This window comes from Anas acuta, chromosome 1 (assembly GCF_963932015.1).
Source record: "Anas acuta chromosome 1, bAnaAcu1.1, whole genome shotgun sequence".
Lineage (NCBI taxonomy): Eukaryota > Metazoa > Chordata > Aves > Anseriformes > Anatidae > Anas > Anas acuta.
The window spans coordinates 118,436,538-118,452,107 of record NC_088979.1 but is presented as its reverse complement, the minus strand read 5'-3'; the positions used below and the strand labels follow the sequence as shown (position 1 = coordinate 118,452,107).

At 40.7% G+C, this 15,570-nt stretch overlaps 1 protein-coding gene across 48 annotated transcripts in view; it reads left to right on the top strand.

Annotated features, from left to right (window-relative positions):
* ZBTB20 (zinc finger and BTB domain containing 20) overlaps positions 1–15,570 on the top strand; it is a 526,186-nt gene that overhangs the window by 332,985 nt on the left and 177,631 nt on the right. For 39 of the 48 annotated variants that reach the window (XM_068697248.1, XM_068697214.1, XM_068697255.1 and 36 more), the window contains one exon: positions 3,572–3,674. The exons of 4 other annotated variants lie outside the window; for them this stretch is intronic. The gene's annotated coding sequence lies outside the window, so the exon portion shown is untranslated. Of the gene's footprint in view, positions 1–3,566; positions 3,675–15,570 lie in introns of all 48 variants that reach the window. 5 more of the 48 variants (XM_068697464.1, XM_068697377.1, XM_068697196.1 and 2 more) reach the window with 1 other exon arrangement.

Sequence of the window (15,570 nt, the reverse complement as noted above, 5' to 3'; positions counted from 1 at the left end):
TTTCTTCCTGTGAACCCAGCTGGTTTGCTGAGTTAGTGACAGAGAAAGATTCCTGTAGGATTGCTAGGCGTTGATTGCTAAGGCCTTGAAGATTAGGACCAAGCTTTGTGCTGGAGAACTCTTCAGTGTTCACATCCCTTGACTGAAGAACAGCAACTGTAGAAAGCACCAATACTGCTGCTTGATCCAGTGACTGCCAAATAGGGAGCCCTGGATAAAAAGTAAGAAACAAGGTTTGACCAAGCCCTCTCTAACTCCCCACCCATCCTCCTTGATGAGGTCAGCTTTGTGCGTTGTTTCTGGATATTTCTCTTGACATCTGTGAAGGTCTTGCATTGCTGTGTCCTTAGCTCCAAATCTCTGGGCCATTGCTGGACAAAACAGGGGTCTGTCACATTTCTCTCTCACTTCCATCACCTTTCAGCTGCCACATTTAAAACTATCTGCTAGTGGGTGCCACAAGATTCAAGATAAACAGATGTGGTAGAAAAAAAGGGTAGGTGAGATGGGTGGGATTAGAGAATTGTGTAAGAATTGTATAAGGGAGCCGAGAGCATGCCGTGGGAGCATGTAGGAGAATGGGCAAACATACACATGTGTGTAGGGAGTAAGGAGCTGCCTTCATTAGTCTTCATTTGTTCAGGATTTCTGCTGTTGTATTTTGGCAGTCCTAAATCATTAGTCCAATCCTAACACTCAGCCTGTTCACAGTGTTACACATTGCCTCTGAGACTTGCAGCCTCAAGGAGAGGTGCAGCAGCATGGGTTCACCTGCTGTTGCAGTCAGTGCCCTTGTGTAGAAAATTTTGGAAAAGTGGAATTTTTACTGCTGGTGGATGCTGTTTTCTTTGTGCACCGACTGCTACTGAGACCAAGCAAAGGCTTGTCTAGACCAGAGCTCAGGGTTACTTATTATCCTCATAATCCCTTTCCTGTTGCCAACAGCAGTGGCTGATGTGGGTAAGTCAGGAGGGAATGCTCACATCATGGGTAGCCTCTTTCCTATGAACTTCATTAAGCTTTGGACAATTAGCTCAAGATGCGTGATTATTTTGTTTGTGCGAACAGCAAGACAAGCAGAGTCTCCTCTGAGTGTTTCTTTCAAGCAAACCAGCATGACTGAAAACTGGGAGCTTGCCAGAAAACGTTACGTGAAATAGTAGTGGCAGGTTCATCTTAGTGTGGGCGGAGAGAGAGCTGTACCCTCTCTTTTACTACTTCAAACATGCAGTGTCCATATGCCGTAGACGAGCTGGTTTAGGGATGGAGTATGAAGGCTACTACTCGATCTCCTTCACGCAAACGCTGTGTGTGTGCTGTAGATAGATAGTCTGGTGGAGATGAGTATCAGCTGTTGATGCAGTCCAAACACACCGCATCAATATTCAGTGTGCTATAGACAGCCCCGTTTTTCTCCTTTATGTTTACTGTTAGTACACAGAGCCAAATACTACCAAAAAAAAAAAAAAAAAAAAGGAGGAGGGGGTGTCACATGATTAAATTAATTCCATTAATTATTTAGAAACAATCAAAGGAAATACAAGACATCTGGCTTTAAGCCCAAACAACTCATGGCACTGCTGTTGCCTTGTAACCTCATCAGCTCTTAGTCCAGTCATCTCTCTTCTTCTTTCATTAAGGACACAGGAGATGGCCCCCCTTCTTTCCTGCCTTATTTCTGGCAGCTTGGAACACAGATCACAAGACTGGACTATACAGTTGTCTGACTCTGTGTGTAGAAAATCTGATTAGTTCTACGATGAAACGGCACCCCCCCACACACATCCCTATGGTATACAATAGTGTTTGATTACCAGTGTGTTGCAGCCATAGGTCGCGTTTTTCCCTTCAGCGCAGCATCGGGAACTAGCTGCTGTAGGAGGGAAAATACTGTTGTTACTGCAAGGGCTCAAAGTCATGAAACATGCGTGTTACATCAGGCAGCGTACAACATACATCCCAAGATTGTGTAAGAGGATTGTGGCAGCACCAGAAATAGAGCCTGGGATTTCGGTTACCCAGTCCACTGGCCTTGGCATTCTCCTTTCCCTGGCTGAGGCCAGTGGTCCGAGCCTTTGTAGCTGTGGCCAGGCATTTTCCATTGGAATGATTTTTCGGTGGAAATTCTTTTTCTTGAAATATAAATTTTCCTTGGGAATAACTATTTTACCCAAGAAAAAATCAAAACAAGTATTTCCCAACTGCTGGTTCTGGGAGGCTCTTTAGTCTTTTTTTTTTTTTCCTTTTTTCTCTATTTTCTAGCTAGTTAACAGAAAAATTCCATTTCAGTTATCTCAGAGGCAAATTTTTGTCGAAGCACCTTATCATGGGAAAAAAAGACCCACATTCCTGTTTTCTCATTCCAGCTCAAGAGCAGGAAGCTTTTGCCCCCCAGTCCCAGTGATTACATCTTCATGATAAGACAGGGCCATTTTCTCTTCATCTCTGATCCTCCGTTTTATTAGGATAAATAATTTAATCATGCAGTTCTCATGTTCTGTAGCTAAATTAGTATATACAACTTCCTAAAACAGTTTTACAGTTATTGGGGCAAAACAAAGGTTCTCACTGGTCATGAGGATTCCACTTTTCTGTGCGCTGGTGAATGTGGACCCATTTTGATTAGTAGCAGCTGTGTTGAAGTCATTCTCATTATGTCTACTGTTAGTGGAGAGGCAGTGACTTTCATTTTCTTGCTTTAATCGGAGAAGCGTAGTTTCACTGGCTGTTGTTCCCTTAATGGTTGCTGAGAGTTGCATTGAAGAACACTTGTTTCATGAAAAGGCATTGAAACTTCTATCACAGTAAGGATATCTAGGCCGTCTTTGCCTACTCTTGACTACTGTTTTGAAGATGCACATTCCCAATTATCTGTTAAAAAGTACCCCTGAAATGAAATAAGCTTCCTTGTCTCTGAAAAGCTTACTTGAGACTACTGCTCCCTGTTGCTTGTACTATTCCATAGCCTACACTTTGTCCTCAGAGAATGATGGCATCAGATGAACATATTGGCTGTGATTTTTCAAAGTATGCGGTTACCCACATTTGGTTCCCACTGCATTTGATGTGTGTTAACACTACCTTCCACAAAGGCAGTTAGACCCATGCAGAAGGCTTTAAACACAAAAACCAAACCCCACTTCTAGCACCCTGGGCTATTTGCAGGCAAGGACATATGTTGTAATTGCTTATGCTGCTTTACAGAGTGTTTGTCGGAGGTGCTTAGCCTGCTCCGTGAGTAATAGCATAGTTAATTTTGACGACACAATAGGTATATTTCTTTAATGTTGTCCTGTTAAGTTTATCGTATGTTTTCAAAATATTGTATCCCTTGGAGCTGAATCTAAACAAATATCTTGTAAAATAAAAAAAAAGCTCTCAGTTTAAGCTATTCCAAGATTTCAAATATTTATTTCCTCACACTGAAGGAAATTAATATTGTTGTCCTCAAAAGCAATCATTATGTGCAGTTTGTTGTTTATGTAAAACTTACATTTTTCTTCCTTTTTTCTTCTCTCCCTTTACTTTGCCTTTTCCTAACATCTACATGGCGTGCTGATGGCAAGAGCAGCAGTGGTTGGCAGTTTTCCTCAACTTTGCAAGAGAGACAGAGAGATTTGGTTGGAATGAAACCTTGCTCTCCGAACAGTCTGCTTGAGATGCAGCATTGAAAGGTATCATCTCATTTTCTGTCTTAAAACCAAAGATGAAAACCACAAACAGGTAGAAATTTCGGTGCCAAACCACCTGTTGATTCACAGCAGAAAAGCCCTTTGGCAATACATTTTTCACTGTTTCCAGTTGGAACATTTGTGTGGCAGGTACCCACAGTATCTGTCTGTACCTGCAATTTCGGTAAAGAGGCTGATTCAATTGGGAAGGTTTGGACTGAAATTTGGGTTATTAGGTGGACAAAGACTTCTCTGATTTTCAGCTTGTTTTTTGACTAGAGGAGCATATATCACTCATATAAATTGCTCCAATATTGAAGGTACAAAACCTGAAGTCACCTGCTGTGCATCATAGAGCAAAAAGAGATTAATTTAAAGTGCTGTGTGTGGAGAGTCCAGATTTGCAATTGCATCATATCCTGGTGTATGGTGAAACTGTGAAAACAAAACTTGCGCAATACCCTGTTAGTAGCATCATTTCTTCATCTTTTGAGAGCATTAGAAATCCAAAAATCATTCAAAATCAAGCTTAAATGTTATCCTTGGACTGCTATACATATGCTCCCAGTGACACGTGTGTTACAGAAACAGCCACTGTGTGTTAATATGGCATTAAGATTTTGGACTCCACCCACAAAAATTAATAACATCCTTGAAATAAGAGTGATGTAGGATGCTGACACATTTAAGTCCATATGTTCTTGGACATGTGTCCTCCAGTGCATGATAGAACTCGAATTCCCAGATATTCTTATTTTTCTTATTTCCTGTAAAGCCATGCTGAGAAACTAGGAGAATGTAAATGATGGCAGGCTGGCAGGCTTTGGCCCAAGGAGAGCTGTACAGCGGAACCATATTTTACATTTTTACGTGCTCTTATCTGTTTTATTCTGCTAGTAGAACTAGTTGACTTCCATGGATTTGCATAAGTATAATTTAGAACAGACTTGGGCCATGCTATTTATATTTGTGCAGATTGCTTCATGTTTGTGAAACAATTATTTCCTGTGGATCTGCAGCATTGACCAGTGTTGTGCAATGCTTTCATATGTATATATGACTGGTTAAAACACAAAATGTGTTTTGAAGCAACATGACAAGGACCAGTAAAAGCTGCGCAGTAACTGAGCTACCCTTGGCTGTCCATATAATGTCCAATTAATGTGGTTACTGTGCTCTGAAGCCCTTCCAAGGCTGAATAAGACATTCTGAAGCCTGGCAAAATACACAATTTTTTTTCCCCAAATTTTCTAAAGATTCCCATTACAGATGCTACAATGACATGAGGACACTGTAATCCATATCTTCGGTAGCAGTAACAATGACGGGTGTGAAGTATATCCCCAAAATCTGAAGGTGTGAATTCTAACCATCAGTGAACTGTGTGTGAGAATTCGATGTAGTAAAACCTAATTCTGTGCTGAAGGGGAACACTGTGAACTCCCAGCATAAAATAAAAGATGTTCTGTTCTCTACTGCACTATCTTGAGCCAAACTCAGCATCTAAAAGCCAAGCAGGGTTCTTTCATCACCAGTCATAAAGATGCTGTAAGTCAGATTGTCCCCTCGGGCTATATTTTGACAATGTAGTAAATCGAGCTTTAGGAACTTTCTACCAGATCGAGAACTCTTGTCACCTCAAAACACAAAGCACAGATACATTATAAATTCATTCTTTCTGGTGAAGATTTTTTTTTGAAAAATGGTTTGACGCTTTGACTTTATAGCAGCAAACTGCATGCCTTACCCGGTATCTTATGTTCCCTGCTGCTACCACTAAAACATATAAGAGCAAGTATAAATGGGATCTCATGCCCTCACATGATCCAGATGAAATCTGCACTGTGGAGTTAGCCATTAGTGCACAGCCTGTTAATGTTGTTAATGATCAAGCACCATCAGCTCAGTTACTCCTCTGCATTTCGTTGTCTTCCTGTTGTTCCCTTATTACACCACCCTACCCAGAAAGGTTGCACAGGCAGCAGTAAAGCAGTAAGAGCAAAATCTGATCTGTGTTCAGAATGGGATTGGAAAGTATGTTGGATTTTGTATATGTGTATCAGCACCTCCAATTCACTGAGCTGTGTTGAGAAGAGTGCAAAAAGCGAAGTCTTGTTTCTTTCACTAAATGAAGCCAGACTGATACAGGAAAAGTACAAGGACAAATTCCTTTTCACATAAACACTAGAGAAGCTAACGGACAGACAAAGCTTTGGAGTTTTGATTTTAGAATGAGTTTGGCCAGAACTGAAATTTGTCTAAAATTCTTATTGTTTTCTTCTGCCCTCCTCCCCTTGCTTTTCTGTGCTGTGAGATGAATGCATCTTGCCCAGATTTTGCAATTGTAGCTTTGTGCTTAAAAGCCACACTGGCACAATGAATGCCTTTACTGAATTATATTTCAGAACTCTGGGAGTTTGTAGTTTGGAAAGGCAGAGCTGCTTGCAAAGTTTTCAGTTTCAGAAATGTCGTGCGCTTGAACCTATGTGATTTCCTTTGTCTTGGAGGGCAAAGGTGATTCTCAATCTGATGACCTTGGTCTCCTGGAATGAAGAGGGGAAGAGGAAGGAAGAACTTTCCAATGATACTGTTGATAGTGCTATCTTTAAAATATATTCTTTGGAGTTTTGAGAAGTTTTTTATTTGCTTTCATTTTCTCTCTGACCTAATTAATTTTATGGGACCTCTCCATGGACACAATTTATATGACAAATGAATTGCTTTAAAATTTGCTGTCAGGGTACAAAACCCCTTGTTTATGGTAAATTTAAGATATTTCTGCATACTTTCCCTCTATAAATAGTGATCTACCAGAGATACTTTGTCTTCTTTATTCTTCAGATAGTTTGGAGTCTATAGTGACTTATTGCTAGTATTAAAAATACTGAAAAATATTCATAAAAAGGGGAAACATTATTATAATTCATCTGTGGTTAGCAAAAAGTGTCACTAACAGGGAGGTTAAATTCTCAGCTTAGTCTAGAATAAAAACTTTTACCACAAGTCCGTGTGTTGTAGGAAGGAAAAGGTCAGACCATTTTCATTGCTGTATTCAGGACTGTCCCATCTGCAGCATTTGTGTTAACGATGCTATTTAAACCTTTGAAGCCCATGAATCTTTTGGATACCTGCTCATGTCCCCCTTTTTTTTCCATATCTACACAATCTACTGATTTCAGTAGGATAATGCACACATTAAAATATTTACCTTTGGCTTTCAAGGCTGCACATGCTTTTCTGAAGGGTTAGAGATGTGAGGGATGTAATGCTCCTGGTGAAAACAATCAGTGTTTTACTAACAAGAGCAGGAGCTGGTTTGCTGTAATTCAGGGGTCAAAATACAAGCTTGGAATTTACTTGGATTTTTAAAAAATCTCCAGTAGCAATGTGGTTATGTACTTATTCCTGAGGTTGGGTAGTGACACTAAGTTTCCTTTTCCATAGAAAATGAAATGCAAAAAATAGTTTAAATGGGGATAAAGTGATGCTCAGTAAATCTTTTAACAATTTTTGCCTTGGTTATATAGCATAATTCAAGGAAGGGAACTTTTCTGGTAAAAATGCACTAAGCAAGGCAAAACATTCTAGCATTAATTCATCAAAATATTCAAACCACTGCTTAGAATTAAGGCTATGCTCCAATGCTATATGGACGTGGGATGTCTGTGCCCTGTCACAGGTTTTTTGACCAGAACGTGGCTAGGATCCGCTGGCCAACCAGCATCCTGAGCAGGATTTGAGGAGCATCTTTTGTTAACTTTGTTAACTGCGATGAGCTGTGGAGCTGGCAAATTTGCCTAAGGGGATGATAGCAGGGAAAGGGTATTGTGCCTGGAATGTATTTTGAAACACTGGATGCACTTTTTTTAAAGTTTTTTTCTATTTCCATCCTGCATTCCCTGCTTTTATAAAGGACTCCTAAGTAATTTCAGAATTAAATTACCTCACTAGCAGTTTTGTGGCCCTCATAAATATGATGAAGACTGACTCCCTCTGTCTCACTTTTTCTTGTGGTGCTTAGCTGTCTTATGGCACGTTAAAAATCTTCCTTCGGCGTCAAGACAGCATATTTCTTTAGTTAAAGATAAGGTTCAGAGGCAAATGTAAAATAGTTATTTATGTTAGATCTGCACTAACTCTGACTTCTTCCTTTTTTGCGATGATTAGTTATTTTCCTTCCTTTAGATGGATTAGAGAGAACGTGGTGCTGTCCCACAGTCCCCAGCTTTAATTTGAAAATGGATCAAGTTCAGGTTCTGACACACTTGGCAGAGCACCATCGTTTTTCTACCCCTCCCTCAATCTGGGCCATAATTGTGGATATCCTGTGGACTGCAGCCCAGAGACTGCCAGTACTGGGAGCATACGGAACGGAAGAGATGATGGCAATAGCTGCGTAGCTTGACCTGACATTTGCCTTGTTTCTCAGCCGCAGAGTGCGATGGGGGGAGCAGAGGGTCTAGTGCGAGCTGCAAGAAAGTCCTTGTGGTTTTGAGGTACAGTCACCTTACCTGACTCAGATATTGATACTAGGTGCTGTTGGCACTTGTTATATAGACGTACAAATAAGGGGTGTTTTAAATGAAAAGAAAGGAAGCAAATAGATAAAGTCACACTCTAGGTAATTCCACGGCTTACAGTGAAGTTGCACTGGGGATAGATGTTAACCCCATAAAATCCCGAGGTCACAGATAGCCTTATGACAGACCCTGATAGCTTTGTGGAGACAGATTATGTCAAGCCCTCAAATTTGGAAATGTAGCAATTCCTCTGTAGTAAGATTGCAAATGAACACCCATTTGGAGATTGCCAACATTATCACAGTTTGTCAGGGTGATCTCACAGCCCACAGAGCGCCGTAAGAGATTGCTTTACAAGTTCTGAAAGATTAGAGTGTTGAAGTATGTGACACTGGAATGATGCTTTGATGCCTGGCTTTGTCAGTCAGCCAGACAAATAAATAATATCCACTTTTTATTAGTGTAAAGCATAACAGGTAATGTAAATGTATAGAGAAACATTTCCTTGCTGCAGCTACGCGGAGCACTAAAATGTAGGCTAAACAAAAATGGGATGTGTTAATGTCAAATCCTTGGAACTGGCAGTTGCATGCGTACATAGGTCAGTGGCTGCAGTACAGCACTTATTACTATTTCAGCAGGTAGTACTTTAAAGCATGAGCATTATTGTATGGCTAAATGAAACAACAAAAATAATTTGTCGGTCTTGGGTTTTGGTCATCTACTGAAACACGAAAACATATGTTCTAGTGAATGAAGAATGGAGTTCTGGCTAGCAAGGAGCTGGAGTGCAGAAGCCTTGGGTTCTGCTCTTCGCTTTGGGAGAGAGCAACGCAGCTGTGCAGTTAGGATGTGGCATGGAGATTAAACAGCTGAAGAGTACAAAATTCAGTATTTCTTCCATTGCAGGAGCAATGGAAAAGCTTTTGGGTAACGTGGAGACTCTCAGAGTTTTGTTATGAGTTTCAGGTACTTAAAACTTTAGAGACCAAGGTGAGAATAATCTCAAAATGTATTAATTGGCCTTTTTGACTTTCTGCATCAACTGAATTTAATAGGCTACCTTTCTTCCAGATTTGTTCAACATTCAGCCCAGGTTTCCATAAACGATATGTGGTCTGAAAACCACTTGTGGAGCCTCAGATAGGAACCATTTACATTGCAGAGGGTTCCAAACAAGGCAAATTTGTCAGTCCTTGTGCCAGTCCTTAGCAATAGATCTGATTTATGACAGCTCTCAGCCTTTAAACTTTGTGGAACAGGAGGTCTAAACAGCACATTTGTTGCACTTGTTCATTCTTACACCATTACATTGTAGGATCAGGATCAGCTACAAACTTCTGCATCACTAATCCACCTGCAGGTAGAAAACCATCATTCTGCAGTTGTCTCCTGCCTTGATACCAGATCATAATTTATCCTTGACCTTGAGAGTTTTTGCCCCTATTTCTTCGTCCTTATGAGCAGCAAAGTACTCACAGGTACCCAAGCATTAGTTAGTGATTGCTTACACAAACCTTGAGAAGCTTGAATGAAAGACCCTGTGTAAGGGCATAGAATTTTTATGACTGTTATTAACTGAATGCCTAAACCTAGACAATGTATTTGCACATGTAAGTAATTATGATGCACTTCAAGGCATTCTGTTTGTAATGCTTTGTAATGCTTTGCTCTCCATTTCCTACAAATCAAATTACTGAGGGATAGATTTGATTTCCACATCATTTTGAAAATATTTTCTTTTTCTTTTTTTTTTAATTTCCTTTGTATTAATTTTTTTTTCAAAGTTCAAAACACAACCAACTGTGACTAAATGCATAAAACCAAACAAAAAACCCCTAAAGTATAACAAAATTAAAGACAGCCTAAGATGATATGCAGCAAACAATGTAAATCATACCTAACAAACATGGTTGTAATAATATACCTTATCCATGTCTGATCCACTAATAACAAATACTTATTCAGAGAACAAATAACTCATTCTTCTTCTTAGTGAGAGACAGAGAGAAAGGCAAGCCCCAAATTCAAATTATATCTTGCAGTCTAAACAAATACGAAAAACCTGCCAAATCTTCTTATAGACAGCCCAGCAATCTTGTATTTTCATTGTATCTTTTGGGAACAATAAGATTGGGAGGAGGGGAAGAAGGCCAGTTTTTACTGGGAACGTGGGGCCTGATTTTGTACCTTTTCCATGAGAAGTCTGTACTGCCTTCTGTTGAAAGGTTTCTGTTGTGGATACTGGACTCAGACCAAAACCAGAAGGCACAGGCTGGGGCTGCTTTTAATGACAGGGGTTTTTCCCCTCCCTCATGAGAAGTTTCTTCAGAAGTGTAGGCTTGACAAGGTTTCTTTGAGAATAAAGATTGCTACTAGAATATAATTAATACTTCCCTCTCTGCAACATGGCCAGATAGGTTTTTGCCATCTTCCCATTTCCTTTCTGGTTGCAGAAGTAATTATTATTTGTTTAACAGAAAAACAGCATCCTCCCTGTCCTATGTTCAGGGTGCATCACCATCTTCTTCAGTCCCCTGCAGCACTCCGTCGGGCTCTGTTTGCTTCAGTTGAGTTCTGAGCCGTGAGTTGGTACTGGTGTGGTGATGGCAGAAGGACTTGCAAAGGGGCAAAAAGGCAGATTTTCAGGTATCTTGCAAACCGTGGTATACCTTATGCGTCATGCAGTGTCTGTTTGTCATTTGTGACCAGATCCTGACCCTAGGATCTGTGCTAGCTGTGATGCCAGCTTCGCCATTTCCCCCTGCTAGTGTGAGAGCAATTTTTGCCTCATTACCTTCTGATGAGAATTCATCTCTAATAACATTTTTTTTTTTTTTTTAATGTAAGAAAGATTTGCCTTGCTCTCTCTTCCATCAGGGACTTTGGGGTAGAAAGCACCTGTCTTTCTCGTGTCTCTTCTGTCGACATTTTTGTACTTTGTATATTTTCACCCCTTCCCAGTGGGCTGTGGTCACTTGTTTGGGAAGAGCTTCAGCTCTCTGCATTTCTACGCTGGGGAAGCTGCTGTGGTTGCGGGGTCGATGTGCAGGGAGGTGTAGCAGGGTACTGCTGGGTGTCTTTAGATTTTAACTCCAGGTCTTAACGTGATTCCACTCCTCCCAAGCCAGCCCCTTTGCCTGCACCTCTCCTTCTGCTCCAGCATGTTCCCTTAGCTGTTGTTCTACCCAAAATGGTGGTGCCGCAGGGCTCAGCAGTAGCAGGGTCGAGGAGAGAAGGCAGGGAGATGCACTGGCCTTCCCTAGCCTTGCACCCTGTCCTTCACAACGTCTTGAGATGAATGCTTTGGAGAGAAGAGCAAAACGCTCAGCAATGATCGATGCCAGAATGACCTAAGGACTTGATTTATGTTGGAAACTTGAGGGGAGTTTCTCATATATTCTCAATATATGTATAAATACCTAAATCATTTTGGGATCCTGCTATTCTCCTTGCCTAGGGTATTATGGTCATGAATTTTACAATTTCCAGATGATATTTCTTGCCACTATTATTACTTGAGGTTTAAAAAGCTCCATCAGTGCATGGTGCTCCGCACCTACCCAGGAGTATCGGCTGCTTCTTGCAAAGACCCACAGTCCAGTATATGCAGATAACATGGATACCTAACAATAACATAAGGGAGATGAGTAAGATCACTAGAGTGATGTAAGGTAAGGAAGCATTTTTAGATCTTCTCCTATCATGATCTTTAGGTTGAATTATATCAGCATCAATTTCCATTTAAAACCAAAGTCTCAGAAATTGCTCAACAGCATAGCCTAAAAATTATGCCTTAAAAGCGTAACTGAAGGCAAGCTGATACAATATCATGTCCTAGTGTGTAAGATCCCAGCTAACTGCCCCTTTTTTTGTTGAGGAATACCTGATTCCACCAAAACATGATTTCCTAAAACACCTTTTCCTTTCAGGCTTTAAAAAAAGAACTTTATTAGCTAGAATGTAAAATAAAAGAGAGAAATGGCGGTACCAGCTGCAGAAACAGAGATGCCAGCTTCAGATACAGAGCAGTCTCCTAGCGGTGGGCAAGCAGTCCTTACTCCCTTCTCATTGCCAGGGAGAAATTCTTAATGAGCTTTGTATGCGTTCTCTTTGAGATAATTATTAAATGTAAGATACCTGGCCTTTCCCCCCCTGCATGTGTATAACATCCTGACAGGGGAAAGAATCCTTTAAGAAGGATTTGGGAAAGGGAAGGATGTTTGTGGCACTTGTTGTGAGAGGCTGTGGGGGGCAAATTGACCTCTGTGGTGGTTGGACTTGATGGGGAAGGAGATGAGGTAACAGGAGAAGAAAATGAAAATTCAAGTATAGGCAGGGCCTCAAAGGTCAGGCATAGATTAACATTTATCTTTATAGGTTCTGACTTTTCATTGCAAAATCATCTCCTTTCTGAAGTAAAGGCCTAGGTATTTAACCTGTAGTGTTTTTGTAAAAATGCACGCCTATTTGTAAAGAGATAACGTGACCAGAACATGGTTTAGTGAACACAGAACATGTCTATCAGTTACATCTCGGCTGTATTTTCTTCTCTTTCATTTTTCATTACAGCCATGAGATGAAAATTCTTTGTATTTAAATAAAAATTAAATATCTGATACTGGTGTCATTCTTTGATTAAGAGAGCTGAAGCTATAGGCCTAAGCCTATAGTGCCTGTTGTTCAGTCGGGCTCTGCCTTAGTCAACATGGCCAAAGCATCAGAGACAGAGAGGCTCCTGGATTTAGCCTGCAGCACAGCTGCACTGGCCTAGAGGATGAGAGCTGGGTTACACACTGAAAATATGGTTGAGCTGATGGTGTGCTGGCCCAGGGTGGCCCAGCTGCGCTGACACCTGCAGTTCATCTTTCCAGATCAGGGTAGGAATTTACACATCTCTGTTCATATCTAGTGTCTGGTCTGGTGCTTGCATCTCTCTCAGCTTGTCCATATTTTAGTTGTTTTCATGGTCTCTGATTTTAACCTCATTGGGTTGTGCAAGTTCCATTCGTTTAGTCAGGGAGGAGATGGTGTCTCTGGTAGAGCCCCCACGTGGCATTGCATTTGTCTGCTTTTTGAACTCTTCGAGGGAAATGGTCGCGTGTATGGGAGATGTTTAAGGAGGCTGCATTCGTTTTCAGTGAGCATGTCTCCTATTGCACTATGACAAGGCAGATTGCAGGCTGCTTCTGTTCTGCAAGAGCTTAATTCTCTAAGTCCTACTGGCAGGGAGTCAGTAGTATATTCCATGGTAGCAGGAAGGATTTGCTTAGGTGTTGATGGACAGAAGTGAGGCCTTAAGATGCAAGACTTCCTATAGCACGACCCAAATACTGTGTTCTCCCCAGAGGGTGGCAATAGCAGATGTTTGTGTATGGTGGCACCTAGCCCACAATATGATCGGGAAAATAATTCTCGGTGGAAATTTCACTCCGTTGTGCTGAAGGGAAGTGAAGCACCATTTATTGATACGACTGAAGAGTTTTACATTCTGTTGTGTTATGGATAGAGAGGAATAGTAAAACAGCTTCCACTTTGCATGTTATCAGTGCAGCCACCAATTATAGGGAATTCACTCATGCACGGTGCTTTCTCACCAAGAAAAGTAAACTTCTGCAGTACCTAGCATAGTCATCAAACTCTTTGCATGCTCATCTAATATGTGCAACCATTCTCTGTGTTATGGTTTTGTATGAAAACGGGTAGATACCACTGCTTCTCTTAATCTTGCCAGTGGACAGCTGGAATAGACATACAAAGTCTTAGGAAGGCATGCAAACAACCATGCAGATGTTTTCCCTCTCTCGGTCTCTCTGCAGTCACCAGGTATCAAAAAATACACATATGATGATACATCATATGTCAGGGGAAAAAACAGACTACACCCCGTGCAGCCATCACACCTTGAAAATAGACATAAAATGGTAAGTCAATATGAATACACAGCTCCTAACAGCCTAATAGAATAGATCACACCACAGCCAGGTACATCTGTTCTCAGCACTAACCATTATCATTAGTTTAAAACACTTAAAATCACTGAGCTTCCTTAGGTCTGGGGACAGATTATACCAAGAAGAATCTGCTAAATAGATTTAGCAATGTAGCAAGCAGGGACCTTGACTACATTAAAACAATACATTTCGCATCTCAAAGGCTGTAGGCTGTTTTCAGAGGAACAGTCTGAATGAAGAATGACACTAACACCGTATAGCAATTTCTTTATCACCGTTTAAATATAAAGCTTGAAACTCTTGGACAAACAACTGTGCCAAACTGCAAAACAATTTGTTTGTGAAAAATCAGCTATCCTGTAGCACGTGTTCTCATCAGCCTTCAGCTTGAGATGCAAAGACCTGACTGTGACTGGACTTCATAGCGTGTGGCTGACACAAAGAATCAAATCTCTCTTAGGTGGGAAAAGAAATGAGGAAACAGAAGAAATAACAAAATTCTTCTTGTCTATCTTCCCAGTCTGGTGTCTGACTGCTGTGAAGTCAGATACAGGATCTTGCAGAGGCATTGAAGTCAGTCAAGTCTTGAAGGCTTCAGAGAAGGTTTCAAAAAAATAAAAAAGAAGTTTGATATACATGCATCAGTGACTACTGAAGTAGTACATTGTTGCTTGTCCAAGATTTGCTGTAAAGGAGCTTTTGAGGAAGGTATGTGACTGATTCAGTGGCAATCAGAAGAAAACTGTTTGGCTCTTCAAAAGAGGTGGAAGTGAAGCTAGGCAAAATGATGGCGATCAAATTAAACATATGAAATACTGGGTTTGATAATGAAAAATGTGAAAGACATGGAAAAAATCCATGTATGTTTTGTGTTTTAGTTGACAACAGGTCCAGGAAAATAGGTAAAGGTTTAGCTTGTATTCACATAGGTCAGGATAACAAAGAAAAATGTTTGAATTTTATGAATGTCGGTAGGGGACAAATATGTGGAAGACCTTCGGTACATGGTTCCATATATTTTCTTCTAGATTCAGAGTTCTTCAAAAATACTCCAACTCTTAAGAGAAAAATCAATCACAGATATGTGTGAAAGGACATCTAATTTCTTATCGAGCTGACTTGTTTTAGAGTCTCAACAGAAGGTTGAGATTCCATGCTTCCCCAGTGTTGTCTTTTCCATATCTGTTCCACTCCCAATGCCCCAAATTTAAGAGAAGTTAAGGCTGACCCTATCTTCACCAGTTTATTTTTCCACCACTAAGTAAGCTGGCTATTCTGCCTGGTGCCAGTATCAGAACCTACTTCGCTGCTGTGACAGGGTAACATATCTTTGGTATTTGCCACCTTGAGCTGCAATTTGGTGAGCTGCTGTTCTTGTTTCTTAGAGGCTACATCATACCCTTCCCTTGCAAAGTCCTGGGAATG